At 35.6% G+C, this 18,040-nt stretch overlaps 1 non-coding gene across 1 annotated transcript; it reads right to left on the reverse strand.

Annotated features, from left to right (window-relative positions):
• Nucleotides 1-10,459: 10,459 nt before the first annotated feature.
• Nucleotides 10,460-10,561, reverse strand: LOC122101423. The gene has a single exon (XR_006146373.1). It is a non-coding gene; the product is annotated as a U6 spliceosomal RNA (small nuclear RNA).
• Between the last annotated feature and the right edge of the window lie 7,479 nt (nt 10,562-18,040).

Below are 18,040 nucleotides of genomic sequence, written 5' to 3' on the forward strand. Positions count from 1 at the left end.
TACAATTTTGGCGGGGGGGGTGTAAAAGATGGGGGGTTGGTGAGGGATAAGAAGGGGAAACAAAGGAGGAGATAACAATGCTTGATAAGAAATGTACTCATTATCTTGCCCATGTAATAGTAACTCCTCTGTACAGTATTCTCACAATAAAAAAAACCATTTAGTTAGTAAATGCAAAATAAAAAAACCATACTTTGAATATGTAATTGCTCCTTCCATACTGACACCTGACAATAGTCCCTTATTCATGTACTTTACTTATATTAGCATATTTTGTTGAAAAAAAAGTTTTGGTCATTAGGTCAAAGCAACTAATGCCAGGAATGTGCTTAGATGTCAGGTGAAGAATAATTCTGGAAATTCAAAGATTCCAGGATTTTGTGTGGTCATTGCTAATCACATAAAGAAGGATAGTCTAAGTGACATTTGGAAATCTTTTTGGTCAATCATGGTACCAAAAACACAGAGGCTAATTAACAGTTGTGACAGAAGAGAAGGAATAACTCAATGGAAAGAATAAATGATAGTAATTAAGGTGTACCAGAAACTGTTCTAGAGAACCATTTTTGGTTACTGAAGAACTAGTTATCAACTGAGCTTATTCCTCATTGCCTTTAGAATTCTAAATTTCTTAGGCTAGTTCTTAATCTCTGTGTGACAAATGTATCTCCTTCTATGCTGTTCTTTCCTACTCAATCTCTCTTGCTTTCTAAAAATCTCAGTCTTTCTATATTTCTCTATGAACATTTCCTGATACTAAATACACCTATACAGATGGCAGAGGATGTTAATGTAAGGGTCCTATAAGTCATTAATGTAAAAACATGGAAAAGGAGGACATATTTATTGCTACCTCAATTTTTCTGAAAAGCTGCAATGTCATCATTTGGTTCAAATTTCCATGCTTTGTCTACATAGTGTCATTCAGTGCACATAAATGCAAATATGAGCCAAGTGCTGATGGTTCACGCTTGTAAGCCTAGCTACTCAGGAGGTTGAGACTAGAGGATTGTGGTTCAAAACCAGTCTGGTCAGGAAAGTCCATGAGACCCTTTTCTTCAATTAACCACCAGAATCCCAGAAGTGGTGCTGGAGCTAAAGTGGTAGAGTGCTCAACTTGAGTTGAAGAGCTGAGGAACAGTGCCCAGGATCAGAGTTCAATCTCCACGACCAACAAAAAGTAAAATGTGACTTTAAGTTTCCACAAAAGGAACGACAAGTTCAATAATCTTTCCAAGCTGAAAAAATAATTCCAAAATGATTCATTTTACCTACTTTTGCTGAGTTATTTAAGTTATGGCTTTTTTGCTGGACATATTCTCTTAAAAATTGTCAAATATTAGCTTTACAATAAACTTTATCTAATATTTCTTATTTCAAAAGAGAAGTCTATACAGTTGATATCACATAGCTTTCTTACTATCTTAGTTCAAAGACAACCCAGGCAGGAGAGTCTGTCAAACTCTTATCACTAATTAAACACCCAAAATCCAGAAGTGGAGTTTTGGCTCAAGCAGTAGAATACTGGTTTTGGGGGCAGGTGGGCAGGAAAGGCAACTGTTCAGTGACAGGGTCCAGCCTCTGGGTTCAAGCCCCACAACCAGCACAAACTAAACAAAAAAGCAAACAAAAGCAACACAGATATGTCTTTGGGACCCTCCTTAAAAGAGTACTCCTTTAAGAGAAGAGGCTCCTTTTGCTGACCATACTTACTGGATCCTGCTTTTTGGAATCCTTATTGCTATGGAGACCTCAGGACCAGACTAAGGAATTGATAACTGACTCCTGCAACAAGAGGATCATCTCAGGAGTGAAATATCCACGCATAAGGCACTTTAAAACTTCCATGTCTTTGTTTCTTTGCAGTAGAACACTTTTAAAGCAACGTTATTTCTTTTTGTTCTATGCTGGCCTTCAACTAGCACATTATTTCTTTTTGTAATACTCAAATAAAGTTTACAGAAAAGTTTTATATGAGTAAAGAGCACACTCGAAAAAGTCAGGGACAGAGTTACCTTCACTCCTTGGGATTATTTTCTTGTACAGTAAAAAGGAAAGCACATATTAACTTGAAATTTGTCATTCCTCTATGTTTCGTTCCTCTCCTGGGATCAGTTTGCACATCTAGTAACCGTTACTTCCAGTAACAACCAATGGTGCTGCTTGAGGTATAATGAACAGGATTCATCATAGGATACAATTGGATTCAAGAACTTGTCAATAAACGTAACACACCATCAGCAGAAGCAGGGACAAGAATCACATCATCATTTATATGGATTTGGAAATAGCTTTTAATAAGCTCCAATACCCCTTTATGATTAAAAGGTCTGAGAAGCTAGGAATGCATGCAACTTTCCTCAATATAATACAAAGTATGCGTATGACAAAGCAGGTACCTAACAGTGGACACATGAAGACATTAAAATCTGGAATGAAGTCTAGACTAAAACTCTTCTACACAGCTCTTTAAAAACCACTTGACCCACACCTGTTTTTCTAATAAAACAATTGCTAATACCAGAAAAGTCTTATTTATTTTGCCTGCATCTGTTGCTTAAGTTTTGTGACAAGCTGGGCTTCTCAATGAACTCTAAAGCAGAAATGTTTGTCTTGGAGTCTGTGGATGCTTCAAACCTGTGTTTTAATTCACAATGTTACATTAAATGATTTAAGTGTTTTGTATCATTTCTAACGTCTGTGGTGTAATGAATGATCTTTGTTAAACATGTATTCTGTAAAATACCATAGTCTTTTTATGTGTAGTGTAAATATATATATATATAAATATATTTGTATATATATTATATAAAATACTTACACAGATTTGTGTGAAAGATGTGCAATAACAAAGGTATATGTATGGGTTTTTTTTGGAAACTGGACAGGAGTCGAAATGGGGTGTTTCTGTTTTCGCAGAGGAGAATTACACATTTTTGCCCGCATGGCCTCATCATTAGCATAAAACAATTTTAATGCTACACAAATCTTATGTGAAGAAATGACTGGTATGAACTCATTTTCTCTTGGGTCTAAAATAAAATAATACCTCTATGTGAATGAAGCCAGACCCAGTTAATGCTAGTCTTTCATGTGAAATATGAAGCTCCCGTGTTGCCTTTTTCTGTTGGTGTGATAACTAGTAATTGGTACATTCTCACTAAGGAGCTATTTCTTAACATAGACCATGTTAATGCTACACTACTGTTTAAAGGGCTAATCTCACACCTTCTTAGCCATGAGTCTGGCTTAGAATGGACTTCTCTTTGCAATAACTTTTGGTCACTGGAAATCCGTGGCCTCCAGTTGTGTTTGGGTACCAATGACTCCATTGGCCCCAAGAGTTGAAGGGATGACTGGAATTTCATCTGAGACTGTGGTGAAAATCCTCCCAAGGCTAAGGGGGTCAAGAGGTGCTTTGGAGAAACTTGGCACCATTTGAAATTGAGTAGCCACTTGAGCCAAATATAAAATTGTATTTACAGCTGACAGACTCAATTTGAGCCTTCAAATTTGTGGTTATTCTATTGTAAAGTAATATGTTGCTTATCTAGCATTTATTAGATTTTTATGCATATGTATTTTCACAATGTGCTCCTCAGTTTGAATTAAACCAGATTTTGCAAACTCAAAAAATAATAAAATAAAATCTGGAGTGAAACAAGGATGTCCACTCTCTCTACTACTCTTCCATATAATAGTGGACATTCTCGCAAGAGCAATAGGCAAGAGAAAAACATAATGGGGATCCAAATAAGGTAGAAGTAAAATGATCCCTTTGTACAGATGAAATGATCCTGTAATTAGGGACCCTATACCTACCTTCCTCAAGTTAGTAAAGGTGTTGCTAACCTTTAGCAATGTAGCAAGGGTATAAAACCCACAAGAATCAGTAGTCTTTCTTTGTTACCAACAACGGGAACATCCAGGTTGAAATCCAAAAAACAACCTCATATGTATTAGCCTCAAAATCAACTCAAATATAAACAAAACAACAACAACAACAACAAAACTGGGAACTAATTTTACCAAAAATGTGAAGGACCTCTACTGTGAAAATTTAAAAATATAAAAAGGGAAATTGAAGGAGATTCAAGGAAATGCAAAATCTTTCAATGCTTTCACAAATAACATTGTGAAAACTTCACTTCTGCCCCCAAACAATTGACAATGCACTACCCATCAAAATCCCAACAATATTCTTCAATGCAGTAGAGAATGCAATCCAAATTTAATATGAAATTAGAGAATTACAGATGAAAAAGTAGGTTTAGAAATGAACTCATGGGCTATAGTCATCTTACACACACACACACACACACACACACACACACAAACACACAATGGAATTCTATTCACCCATTAGAAAGGATGACTTTTCACCAGTCTTAAGGAAAATGAAAGGCTTGGGAAAATTATGCTAAGAGAAAGAAATGCTGACGCAGAAAAATACAGGTTTCATGGATTCATTCATTTATGGTAGCTAGAAGGTGCCTACAAATCTACAAGTAAACAAGACAGATTCTGCCCCTTCCCAGTTATTAGTTTACATCTAGGATAATCTCATGTATTTAAATTTGACATTTTGTTCTATGTTGAGCATACAACGTTATTGCTACCTTGTTTGTTATTTCTGCAAACAGGCAGGTATATTTAAAGAATTACGTTCATGTCATCCATTACTGAAGGAAGAATATCTAAAAGAGCAGCCCTTACAAGGAAGAACAACTCTTACTCATTTAGCTTCATTCCTATCTTAGGCCAGTGTTGTCCTCTGTACATTCATGTTGTACATTAAAATTGTATACTTGGTCATCCTGTATATTTACTATCTTCTACATTGTGACATAAATGCCCCAGCAATTCCAGTTTGCTTTACTTTAAAAAAAAATTCTCTCATAATGATTGAGGTTGGTGTGTGTGTGTGTGTGTGTGTGTGTGTGTGTGTGTGTGTGTGTAGTTTTACAAATATCAGAAGACAACATTTTTCTTCATTTAGAATACATCTCTCAGGTCATTGTAAGTTATGCCTAACTGGAGAAATCTCTTGCTATTTAAAAGATGAAACAGAAAAATATATTTGTGCATGCACACAGTTGCTTTATTAGTCTGTCGTTGAACACTTAACTTCTATTTATATCTGGGCGGCTGTTGTGAACAATGTGAATAACAAACAACTACAGATATATTTACGAGTTACCCAGAGAGAAATAATCAAATGATTGATGTGTCAGATGATATTTCAACTTTGCATTTCTTTAGAAAACTGCAAAGTACTTTCTACAATGAGAATACTAACCTGTATTTTGACCAAGAGTGTAGAAAATTTCCTTTTCTCACACTCTGACCAACATTATTACATTTTGAGTTTTTTAAGGGCAGGTTTTAACTATGTGCAGAAGAACCCCAGACTGGCCTTCGACTCAAATCCTCTTACTCCAAACTGCTAAATGCTTGGAATTATAAGCCTTTTCCACCACACCTGGTTCCTTAGATTTTTTTTTTGATAAGATTTATAATAGTTATGAAGTAGTATCATAGTAATTTTCAATTGCATTTCTCTAATGACTTCTGTTCACAAAGCATTAACCCAGCATAGAAGTGGTATTAAAAACTACTTTGTAAACACACTAGCACTTTTCAGGGCTTTTTGGAAAACATGTCTATTCAGAATTTTTGTCCATTTTTAATCGTTTCTTGTTAATCTCATCTTTAATCTCTCTATATAAAATCAATACTTAATTCAATATAGTAGAAAGGAAAAAATTAAGCAACTCCTAACATTTTTCAATTTTCAATAATATATTGTTTAAATCATTTTCTGTTTACACTTAAGACTATATAAATAAATTTAGTTAGACCTTTTACAAGGCTATATGTATTTTATTTGTGTTTCATTCATGACTTTTTCCAAAGCTTGTGTGTCTAATTTTTCTAGGTTTCTTTCAGTCTCATGTAGTTCAGATTTCAAACTGAAGTATAAATTGAAAAACGCAAAAAAAAAAAAAAATAAAAACAATAGAGTTCCTCTCATCTGATGATGTCTCTACAAGTATGAGGAAAAAGTTCAATCTTCTATGGACCTTTGTTTGGCTATCAAAAAGAGAATTAATTCTTCTAGGTCTTCACTATTTTTTCAATTTAACTTAAATGATGTAAAACACAATATACTACTCAGAGACTTTTACCTTTTCATCAGTTTTGCACATTTTCATATTGACTTCACCTCAGTCTACAACATTCCTTCATTATTCTGTCCCTGATGTTTTTATACTGCCAAGACATAATAAAACCAGTTTGATTTACAGCATGAGAAGGTATCCACCTGGCTGATTTTGAAGCAGAGCATGGTCAATAGAGAACAGCCCTTTTGTTTTTGTCATTACATGTAATGGCTTCTGTAATACTTATTGCATTCTATTTACTATTTAAAAAAAACTGCTGTCTAGTTTGTGATCATTTGGTTAAATACCCCAAAGTGGTATTGCTGGATCATAGAGGAGCTCTACGTGGAGTCTTTGGAGGAACCTCAATACTACTTTCCAAAGCTGTTGAACAATAGTACAATTGAACAATAGTAATGCATTAAGGTTCCCTTCTGTCCACATCCCTTCCAGCATCTGCTGTTATTAGAGTTCTTGGTCATAGCCATTCTAACTGGGGTAATATGGTATCTCAATGTTGTTTTGATTTGCATTTCTTTTATGGCTAGAGAAGTTGAGCATTTCTTCATGTGTCTATTGGCCATCCTCCTTTCCTCTTCAGAGAAGTTTCTCTTTAAGTCTTTAGCTCACTTATTTATTGAGCAGTTGTTTCTTTGAGGATTTGTCGTTGGGGGATTTAATTTTTTTGAGTTCCAGGTATATTTTAGATATGAGACCCTTGTCCGTTTCCAACACAACTATGTTTATTGCAGCATTATTTACCATGGCTAAGATATGGAACAAACCCAGATGAAAGGATGAAGAAAATGTGATATATATACACAATGGAATTCTATGCCACCATGAGAAAGAATGACATTGCCCCATTTGTTAGGAAGTGGAAAGACATGGAAAAATTATATTAAGTGAATTAAGCCAGGCCCCAAAAAACCTAGGTCCCATGGTTTACCTTATTTGCAATAACTAGTATATATCTGAGACAAGCAGAAAAGGTCAAATAAGTTGATGTTAGGTGAAATGAACCCCAAGATAAGGATTCATTTTTTTTTTCTTTATTGCAATTGTTTCGAACATTTATAAGATAATTTTTTGGTGATTTGTATGTCCATCCCCCATGGTATAACCCATGCTTTCACTGGATTTGATGTTTGTATAATTTGTGGAGGGGAAGGGAAAAAACAAATCGTTTAAATAGGGATGCAGGTGGACTCATTGCAATAATGAGATGTACAAGTCCTTATGTCGAAAAACAAACTTTACATCTTTGGCGGGGGGGGGGGTTGGTGGGATGAGGGGTTTGGGGGAGATGGGAAGGGATGGGAACAGGAAACAAAGAGGAGGCAACAATGCTTGATAAAAAATATACTCATTATCTTGCCCATGTAATTGTAAGCTCATTCCTAGAAGTTTACGTTAAGTTTTTCACATTTTATTTCTCTTAATTCTTAAGAAAACATTTGCTATAATTCTAATATTATTACCATTTTAGTGTTAGGAAATATTGCAATTAAAGGCACTAAATGCATGGCCCAAAGACACACAGTGGGGAAGGAAATGAGCCAAAATTTCCAAAAGTCAGCAATAAAAACAGTAGGTAAAATCCTCTCCATTCCCTTACACTCTTAATTCAATATTCATGTTGTCCAAGAAATAATAGCATAGCAATTATTGCCAACAGTAATCGTTTTCTGTCACATTTTTCTTCAACACAGACTGTGTTGGTGACATTGGGTTATCATGCTCAGACCTCAAATTGAGGTCTAAAGAGAGACAAATTTCCTCTGTTCCACAGTTCCAGTATACGTTTTAAAAAGTACTAAAATTATCCGGTAGCTGGTGGCTCACGCTTATAATCCTGGCTACAGAGGAAGCTGAGATCCGAGGATTGCACTTCAAAGCCAGCCCAGGCTGGAAAGTCTATGAGACTCTTATCTCCAATAAACCACTAGGAAAGCCAAAATGGCACTGTCGCTCAAGGGGTAGAGCACTCGCCTTCAGCTGAAAGGCACAGGGACAGCGCCCAAGCCCAGAGTTCAAGCCACATGACCAATAAAAAAAAAAAAGGATTAAACTTTTAAATACCATCACTTACTGTCTTTTAAGAATCCAAAAATGAAATAAATTCACATATAATCACTCCAAAATGCTGTAAAAGCTGGAGATGATAAACAAGCCTCTATGAAGTAAATTTTCTTCTACTTTTTAAAGTATTCTGAAAGCCTTGTGCTGGTTGGTCATACCTGTAATCCTGTCTACACGGGTATCTGCTCAGGAACCGGAGATCTGTGGATAACCGTTGGAAGCCAATCAGGACAAAAATATTCATGAGATTTTTTTTTAATTAATGAACTAGCAAAGAGCCAAGAATGGAGATGTAGCTTATATAATAGCTCATCAACCTAGAGAGGAATAGCCTAGCGAGACCTTGATGCACTGAATTCAAACTCTGAGAATGAAAATGCGCAGGCACGCACATACACACACACACACACACACACACACACACTCACACACACGCACACACACACATTTATTCAAAATATATTCATATCAGTGTTTTGCATTAATTTCTTTGTTAACGATATTATATGGGTAAAATAGGGGTAATATTCTCTTCCATCCCAGAACATTCTTATGTTTTTTATTGTAAAAGTACTGTACAGAGTGGTTACAGTTACATGAAAAAGGTAATGAATGCATTTCCTATCAAGCATTGTTACCTTCTCCTTTGTTTTCCCCCACCATCCCTTCCTTCCCACCTCCACAAGTACACTGCCCTGCCCCCACCCCGCCTAAATTGTAAAGTTCGTTTTTCAACGTACTGTCTTGTGCATCACATTGGTGCAATGGGTCATACTGTATCCTTATTTAAGCATTTTGGTTTTTTCCTTTTCCATACCCAAATTAGAGAAGTGTATATACAAGATGGAGGTACACCAACATCAGATACAGTGAAAACAGGGGTTTAACTGTGGGGGATGCACATATAAAAAAATCACATCGTACATTATAAATACATTAGAAACAACAGAAACAAATAAAAAACCACTTGTGTCCCTATCTTGGGGTTCATTTACCTTAACATCATCTTATCTAGTCATATGCGCATGCTTTTGACCTTTTCTCTTTTTTTAATTGTGAAAATATCATACAGAGGAGTTACAATTACCTGGAAAAGGTAATGAGTACATTTCTTATCAAGTATTGTTGCCTCCTCCTTTTTTTCGCCTTACCATACCTTCTTTGTTTATCCCAGACATACATTAGTTATTGCAAATAAGGGATACCATAGGACCTATGCTTCTTTTTTTTATTGTGAAAATAGCATACAGAGGGGTTACAATTACATGGGCAAGATAAAGAGTACATTTCTTATCAAGCATTGTTGGCTCCTCTTTGCTTCCCCTTCCCATCCTTTCCCATACTCCCACACTTCCCCCACCCGGTCCTCCTCCCCCCAAAGTTGTAAAGTTCATTTTTTTACATAATGACTTGTACATCTAATTGTTGCAATGGGTCCACCTGCATCCCTAGTTAAACGAATTGTTTTTTTTCCCTTCCCCTCCGCAAATTATACCAACATCAAATGCAGTGAAACATGGGTTATACCTTGGGGGAGGGGCATACAAAGCAACATAGAAATCTTCTTATAAATATGTTAGAAAAAATGCATGAAAGAAAAAAAACAAAAAACAAAAAAAACATTTGAATACTTATCTTGGGGTTCATTCCCCTAACATCAACTTATCTGAACTTTTCTGCTTGTATCAGACACATACTAGTTATTGCAAATAAGGAAAGCATGGGATCTATGTTTCCTTGGGCCTGGCTTACTTCACTTCTTTGGGCCTGGCTTAATTTACTTAATATAATTTTTTCCAAGTCTTTCCATTTCCTAACAAACTGGGTGATGCCATTCTTTCTGATAGAGGCATAGAAATCCAGTATACACACACACACACACACACACACACACACACACACACACACACACACACACACACACATTTTCTTGATCCATTCGTTTAGTGTGGGGCATCGGGTTTGGTTATGTAGCTTAGCTATGGTAAATAATGCTGCAATGAACATAGTTTTGCTAGTAGATTTAGTATGGTCTTGTTTGAGATCATTTGGGTGAATGCCCAAAATGAGATTGCTGGGTCTTAGGGGTGCTCTGTGTAGTCTTTTGAGGAACCTCCATACTACTTTCCAAAGCCTTTGAACAAGTTTAAACTCCCAACAACAATGCATTAAGGTTCCTTACTGTCCACATCCCCTCCAGCATCTGTTCTTTTAAAAATCTGGAATGCTTCACGAACTTGCGTGTCATCCTCAGTCAGGGGCTATTCTTCTTTTTATTGTTCCAATGTTAGTGTATGTGCTACCGAATTGAGCACAGAACATTTTTTATATATAAAGTGTAATTGATTTTCTTAAACTAGACAATTCCACAAAAATTAAATTCAAAAGAATTGTCGTGAAATTTTAGAACAATGTATTTCTTACATAAGAACACTTTTAAGAATAAAGTCAAGATTGACATGTCAAAAACAAAATAATTCCAGTTATTTATTGTTCAACGGATGTGTAGGGGGAGGAATTCAATTATTCTGTACAAGGAACCTGTCATAATGAACACTATAGATAGTGTTAAGATTTGTTAAAAGTTTTAATGTTTTCAAAATGTTTAATTGTGGGAATTTGCTCATATATGCCAAAATTAAGACTATTTAGCAGATTGTAAAACATTTCCATAAAGCATTTAAGATTCATGGTAGCAGTCATATACTACTAAGTATGTACATTTCAGAGTTTATAGAAACTTTACTAATGAGAAGTTGCAAAGTGTTTGTGTAAAGAAGCAGAGTGAAGATTTAAGATATTAACTTCACAGTTTCTGTCAAAATTTAAGGGCTTCCTTACTTTATATGTTAGTGAGGAACAAATGATGGTAGAAGCCATATACAAATGATGAGATGAACCATAAATAATAATCTTATTGGATAACTTTAAACGCTACTCATAGCCTATAAAATTCTTGTTGAACATCATAGACTTAGAGAGTTTTAAATGTATAGCAATATAAGAAAATAATAAATCGAATATGTAGTACATTTCAAATACTGGAAACAGTGGTAAATGTTTTGTTTTTTATTTTATTAATCATTAATATTTATGTATTGGTTTTCCTTATTTGTAGCATTGTTTTCCTTGTTGTAATATAATACAACTTTTTGTAAGCCATCATTAAGAAGTGCTTTGAGAATGTTATTGAGATGGCCACATCTTTTTTTATAGGTATATGTGAATTTACAATGAGCAAAATTAGTAAGAAAAAAATATTGATTAAAATTTTATCAATTAGAATCTGAATCAGGAGTGTTGATAAATGTCCACACCTAAAAGCATAGCCCTAGACTGAAGCACTAGTGTTACAATCTTGAGCACACAAAAGTGAGACTGTGTTTTGTTTTGTTTTTCTTTTGTTTTGTTGGTTGTGGGGCTTGAACTCTGGGTCCTGGTTGCTGTCTCTCAGCTCTTCAGCTCAAGGCTAGTGCTACTACTTGAGTCACAGCACCTCTTCCATCTTTTCTGCTTATGTAGTGCTGAGGAATCAAACAAAGGACCTCATGCATGCAAGGCAACACTCTACACTGAACCACCTTCCCAGCACCTGAGAGACTGTTATAAAAAAATCATCTAAATAACATTTACTTTCTGCTTTGGGTTATATAATGAAATAAAGAATATCTTTTTATGTTTTCTGAATGGTCATACTTCCAAATTTATATTAAATTCAGCCACTTTTTCCTTTTCTTTTTTCTTTCTTTTTTCAATTTTTAAATTTTTTATTGTGAAAATACTGTACAGAGGGGTTACAATTACATGGGCAAGATAATGAGTACATTTCTTATCAAGCATTGCAGCCTCCTCCTTTTTTTCCCATTCCTATCCCTTCCACTTTATCCTTCTCAAAGTCATGTAATATCTCTGAGAGTTTGCTTCTGTAAATATTGTTTTTGCATTGATAATTAATTCTGAGTCATTTTTATTTTTTTTATCAAAATCACTTTATATTTTATGGTTTTTATTGTTTTTTTAAGTGTGAAAATACCAGACAGAGGGGTTACAATTACATGGGCAAGGTAATGAGTACATTTCTTATCAAGCATTGTTGCCTACTCCTTTGTTTCTCCTTACTATCCCTTCCCATCTCAGCCCCTTTACAACCCATTCCCCCTCCCCTTTCCCCAACCCGAAGTTGTAAAATTCGTTTTTCGACATAATGTCTTGTATATCTCATTGGTGCAATGGGTCCACCTGTATCCATATTTAAAAAAAAAAATTCCCTTCCCCTCCACAAATTATACCAACCTCAAATACAGTGAAAACAGGGGTTATACCATCCGGGAGGGACATACAAAGTAACAAAGAAATCATCTTATGAATATGTTAGAAATAATTGCAGGAAAGAAGAAAATTTTGAATTCTTATCTTGGGGTTCATTTCACCTAACATAAACTTATGTAACAATTTCTGCGTGTCTCAGACATACACTAGATATTGCAAATAAGGGAAACCATGTTTCTTTGGGACTAGCTTACTTCACTTAATATGATTTTTTCCAAGGTTTCCATTTCCTAACAAATGGGGCAATATCATTCTTTCAGATACAGACATAGAATTCCATTGTGTATATATACATTTTCTTGATCCATTCATGTACTGAAGGGCATCTGGGTTGGTTCCATATCTTAGCTATGGTAATGCTGCAATAAATATATTTGTGCTGGTAGCTTTAGTATGGTCTTGTTTGTGATCATTTGGGTAAATGCCCAAAAGTGGGATTGCTGGATCATAGGGAAGCTCTATGTGGAGTCTTTGTAGGAACATCCACACTACTTTCCAAAGTGGTTGAACAAGTTTACACTCCCACTAACCATGCATTAAGGTTCCTTTTTGTCCACATGCCCTCCAGCATCTGTTGTTATTAGAGTTCTTGATTATAGCCATTCTAACTTGGGTGAGGTGATATCTCAATGTTGATTGATTTGCATTTCTTTTATGGCTAGGGAGGTTGAGCATTTCTGCATGTGTTTTTGTTGACCCTCTTCTTCCTCTTCAGAGAAGTTTCTCTTTATGTCTTAAGCCCACTTATTTATTGGGCAGTATTTTCTTTGAGTATTTGTGTTGGGGGATTTTGATTTCCAGGTCTCTTTTAGATATGAAACCTTTGTAGGTTGTATGGCTAGTGAAGATCTTCTCGGATTCCCTGGGCTTTCTATTGATCCTGCTAGCTATGTCCTTTGCCATGCAGAAGCTCTGCAATTGCATGCAATCCCATTTGTCCAACCTTTCTTTCATTTGTTGTGTTTCTGGGTCTCTATTAAGAAAATTTCAGCCTGTGCCAAGGAGACCTATGGTTTCTCCTATTCCATCCTGTAACGTTTTCAGAATATCTGTTTTGACTCCGAGGTCTTTGATCCATTTGGAGTTGATCCTGGTACAGGGTGATATATAAGGATCTAGCCTTAATTTTCTACAAGTGATTAACCAATTTTGCCAGTGCCATTTACTGAACAGCCTGTCTTCCTTCGATTTTATATTTTTAGATCCTTTATCAAATATTAGATGATTATGGGTCTGTAGGTTCATTTCTGAGTTTTCAATTCTATTCCATTGTTCCTGAGTTCTTTTCTTGTGCCAGTACTAAACTGTTTTAATTACTATGGCTTTGTAGTAGAGTTTGAAATCTGATATTGATATTCCTCCAACAATATTCTTTCTGTTAAGGATGACTTTTTGCAAATGGGGGTCTTTTGTTGTTCCATATGAATTTTTGGATTGCCTCTTCTATTTCCTTGAAGAATGCGGTTGCAATATTGATAGGTATGGCATTGAACTTGTAGATAGCCTTGGGAAATATTGCCATTTTCACAATGTTCATCCTTCCTATTGAGGAGCATGGGAGGTTTTGATTTCCTTTTTCAGATTTTTAAAGTTTTCATCAGAGAAGTCCTTCACTTCTTTGGTTAAGTTAATTCCTAGGTATTTTATTTTTGTGGGGCTATTACAAATGGAAAAGCTTTCTTGATTTGAGCCATGCTTTTCTCATTGTTGGCATACAGAAAAGCCATTAATTTTTGAGGGTTAATTTTATACCCAGCTATTTTGCCAAAGTTTTGAATCAGCTTGAGTAATTTGGGAGTGGAATCTGTGGGATTCTTTAAGGACAAGATCATGTCATCTGCAAAGAGGGAGAATTGTACTTCTTCTTTCCCTATTTGCATCCCTTTTATTTTGGAATATTGTGTTATTTCTGTAGCTAGGCATTCTAATATTAAATTGAAGAGAAGTGGAGAGAGTGGGCATCCTTGTCTTGTTCCTGAGTTAAGAGGAAATGGCTTTAGTTTTTCACCATTAATTATAATGCTGGCTGTAGGTTTTCCATATACAGCTTTTATTGTATTGGGGAATATTCCATGGATTCCTAATTTTTCCAGAACCTTCATCATAAAGGGGTGTTGGATCTGGTCCAATGCTTTTTCTGCATCTGTTGAGATAACCATGTGGTTTTAATTCTTGCTCTTGTTGATGTGATAAATTATATTAATTGATTTGTGTATATTGAACCAGGTTTGCATCCCTGAAATGAATCCTGTATGATAGTGGTGTATGATTTTTTGGATGAATAGTTGAAGTCGATTGGCCAAAATTTTGTTGAAAAGCTTTGTATCAATGTTCATCAATGAAATGGGTCTATAGTTCTCTTTCTTTGATGATTCCCTGCCTGGTTTGGGCATGAAGGTTATGATGGCTTCATTGAATGAGGTCGGTAGTGAACTTTCTCTTTCAATTTCATTGAAGAGTTGGAGGAGTACTGGGTGTGAGCTCTGTTTTGAAGCTCTTGTACAATTCCGCTGCAAATCCATCTGGTCCTGGGATTTTCTTAGATGGGAGGTCTTTTATTGCTGTGTCTTGATATTGGCCCCTTAAGATGTTTTAACTCATCTTGGTTTAGTATTTGCATGTTGATAATTGCTAACAAAAGGTCCATTTCTGCCAAGTTTTCAAACTTATTAGCATAAAGGTTTGAAAATATTCCTTTATAATGTTCAGAATCTTGGTTGTTTCTGTTTCGATGTTTCCATTCTCACATCTGAGTTTATTTACTTGGGTGTGTTTCTTCTTTTTCTGATAAGATTTGCTAATTGTCTGTCAATTTTGTTAATTTTTGCAAAGAACCAAATCTTTGTTTTGTTGATTCATTCTGTTTTTTCGTTTATTCTAATTTGTTTAATTCTGATTTAATGTTAATTATTTCTTTACATCTATTGAATTGGGGTTTATCTTACTGCTTTTTGTCTAGGTGGTTCAGATGTCTCATTAAATTTTTGGTTTCAGATCTCTCTATTTTGTTGGTGTAGGAACTCAGAGCTATAAATTTGCCTCTGAGTACTGCCTTTGCAGTGTCCCAGAGGAGCTGGTAATTTGTGTGTTCATTTTTGTTGAATATCATGGACATTTGAATTTCCTTTCTAATCTCTTCCCTGAACCCCTGTTTATTTAACAGTGTGTTGTTCAGCCCCCATGTGATACAAGACTTTTTTTTGGTGGCTTTTGGTGTTGAGTTTTAATTTTATTCCCTTGTGGTCTGAGAGAATGCAAGGTGTAACTTGGGCAAGTTTGCTTTGTGACCTAAAATGTGATCTCTTTTGGAAAATGTTCCATGTGCTGGAGAGTAAAACATGTATTCTGATGCTACTGGGTGAAATATTCATTCAATAGATGTCTGTTAAATCTATTTGCTCTATGCAGTTGTTTAGATCTGTGGTTTCTCTGTTAATTTTTTGCCGATTTGATCTATATAGTGGGCATAGTGTTGTGTTAAAATCCTCAACACTTAATATCTTTGGATCTATGTGAGATCTGAGGGAAAATAGTGTCTCTTGGATAAATTTGGGCACTCCATTGTTTGGCGATTCCATATTTAGAATTGTAATATCCTTCTGAAGTAGAGAACCCAGAAGTCATATGTAGCGACCTTCTTTATCTCTTTACACTAATTTTAATTTGAAGCATATTTTATCTGAAATTATTATTGCAACTCCTTCCTGTTTATGGCAGCTGTTTGCTTGGTAGATTTTATTCCAGCCTTTCATTATCAAAATGTGTTTGTTTTTATGGGCAGGGTGTGACTCCCGAAAGCAGGAGATAGAGTTATCCTGCTTTTTAATTCAACTAGACAGACTATTTCGCTAAATTGGAGCTTTAAGTCCGTTAATGTTGAGAGGTAGGACTGAGAGGTGTTTGGTAGCTCTTGCCATGCTATCCATCTCCTTGGGGGTTGTGGAAACTTGGTTCTTCCTATGGTTCTTGGATTCTCAGTTTGGGTGGTTTCTTAGCCATTATTGTGGTCTTGTTGGTTTTCTGTTTGTAGGTCATCTTTAAGTAGTTTTTATAGGGCTGGTTTGGTGGAGATATATTTTTCAGTTTTTCTTTGCAATGGAAGGTTTTTATTTGACCTTCGGTTATGAAGGATAGTTTAGCTGGGTACAGTATTCTTGGTTGAAACTTGTTTGTCTTTAAGGCATGGCATACAGCCTTCCAGGCTCTTCTTGCTTTAATTATCTCTGCTGAAAAATATAAGGTGATTCTAATTGGTTTTCCTTTATAGGTGATTGATCTTTTCTCCTTGACATCTTTTGGAAATTATTGTTGGTCTGAATTGATCCTGTGTGGATTAGAATGTGACAATGAGAAGTGCTGTTCTGGTCTGGTCTATTTGGGGTTCTACAAGCATCTTGTATCTGAATAAGCCTAGCTTTTTGTATGTTTGGGAAGTTCTCTGCTAGGATTCTATTAAACAAATTTCCTAGACAGTTAACTTCTATGTCTAGGTTTTCCTCTACACCAATTGTCCTCAGAATAGGCCTTCTGATTGTGTTTTCCAAATGTTGAATAGATCTATCATGTTTCTTGGATTTGTCTTGGAGAGTTGTATGTTCTTTCTCTATAATACCTAGGCTGTCTTCAATCCCTGAGATTCGATCTTCTGCATGGTCTAACCTACTGTTAAGTCCTTCTACTTGGTTTTTTATTTCTTTTCCTTCTAATTGGTCGGCTTTGATGGCTTCAAATGCTTTGTTGGAGCTTTGTTTTAGATCTTGTATGTACTTCTTTACTTCTTTAATTTGGTGTTCTCAAATCACTTAGTTGATTGGTTATGGTTTACTTGGACTTCCTTTCCTCCTGTCGTGCTCCATTCAGCATTCCCTTTGTGGTCTTTCTGAATTCTTTCAGCTGTTTATAGATTCCATGAATGCCTCTATTGATCTTTGTTTATTCTCATACCACTTTCACAATTCCTGTGTTACTCTTTGATTAGCTTCCTGTAGTTCTCTTTGACTTTTCTTAGCCTGCTCACACAATTCCTGTCTCTCTTTGTCTGTTCTCTGCCTGCTCACGCAATTCCTTTCTTTCTCTTTGACTCTTCTCAGCCTGTTCACGCAATTCCTTTATTTCTCTTTGTTCTCAACCTGTTCACGCAATTACTGTATCAATCTTTGAGTAGTTTCCTCACAGCCACGAGATTCCTATATTAATGTTTGGTTTGCCTCCTCTCTCTCTCCCTATCACGTTCAAACTGAGTCCTTTTCTAGCTTTCATTCTTTTCATTCATCAGGTTTACCAGTAATGTTTGTAGTGCTTTGTGGGAACTCTCCTCTGGATTATTCATTAACTGTTTTGTCACTGGATTATCATAAATGAGAGTTGAGATAACCACACTTGCCATTTTTCTCGTGTTTTCCGGCTTGTTCTGCACACTTGATATGAAAGTGAGACCAATTTTTTGCTAAAACATTATTTTAAGG

Source organism: Dipodomys spectabilis, unplaced genomic scaffold (assembly GCF_019054845.1).
Source record: "Dipodomys spectabilis isolate Male_0828 unplaced genomic scaffold, ASM1905484v1 ptg000660l, whole genome shotgun sequence".
In the NCBI taxonomy this organism is placed as follows: Eukaryota; Metazoa; Chordata; class Mammalia; order Rodentia; family Heteromyidae; genus Dipodomys; species Dipodomys spectabilis.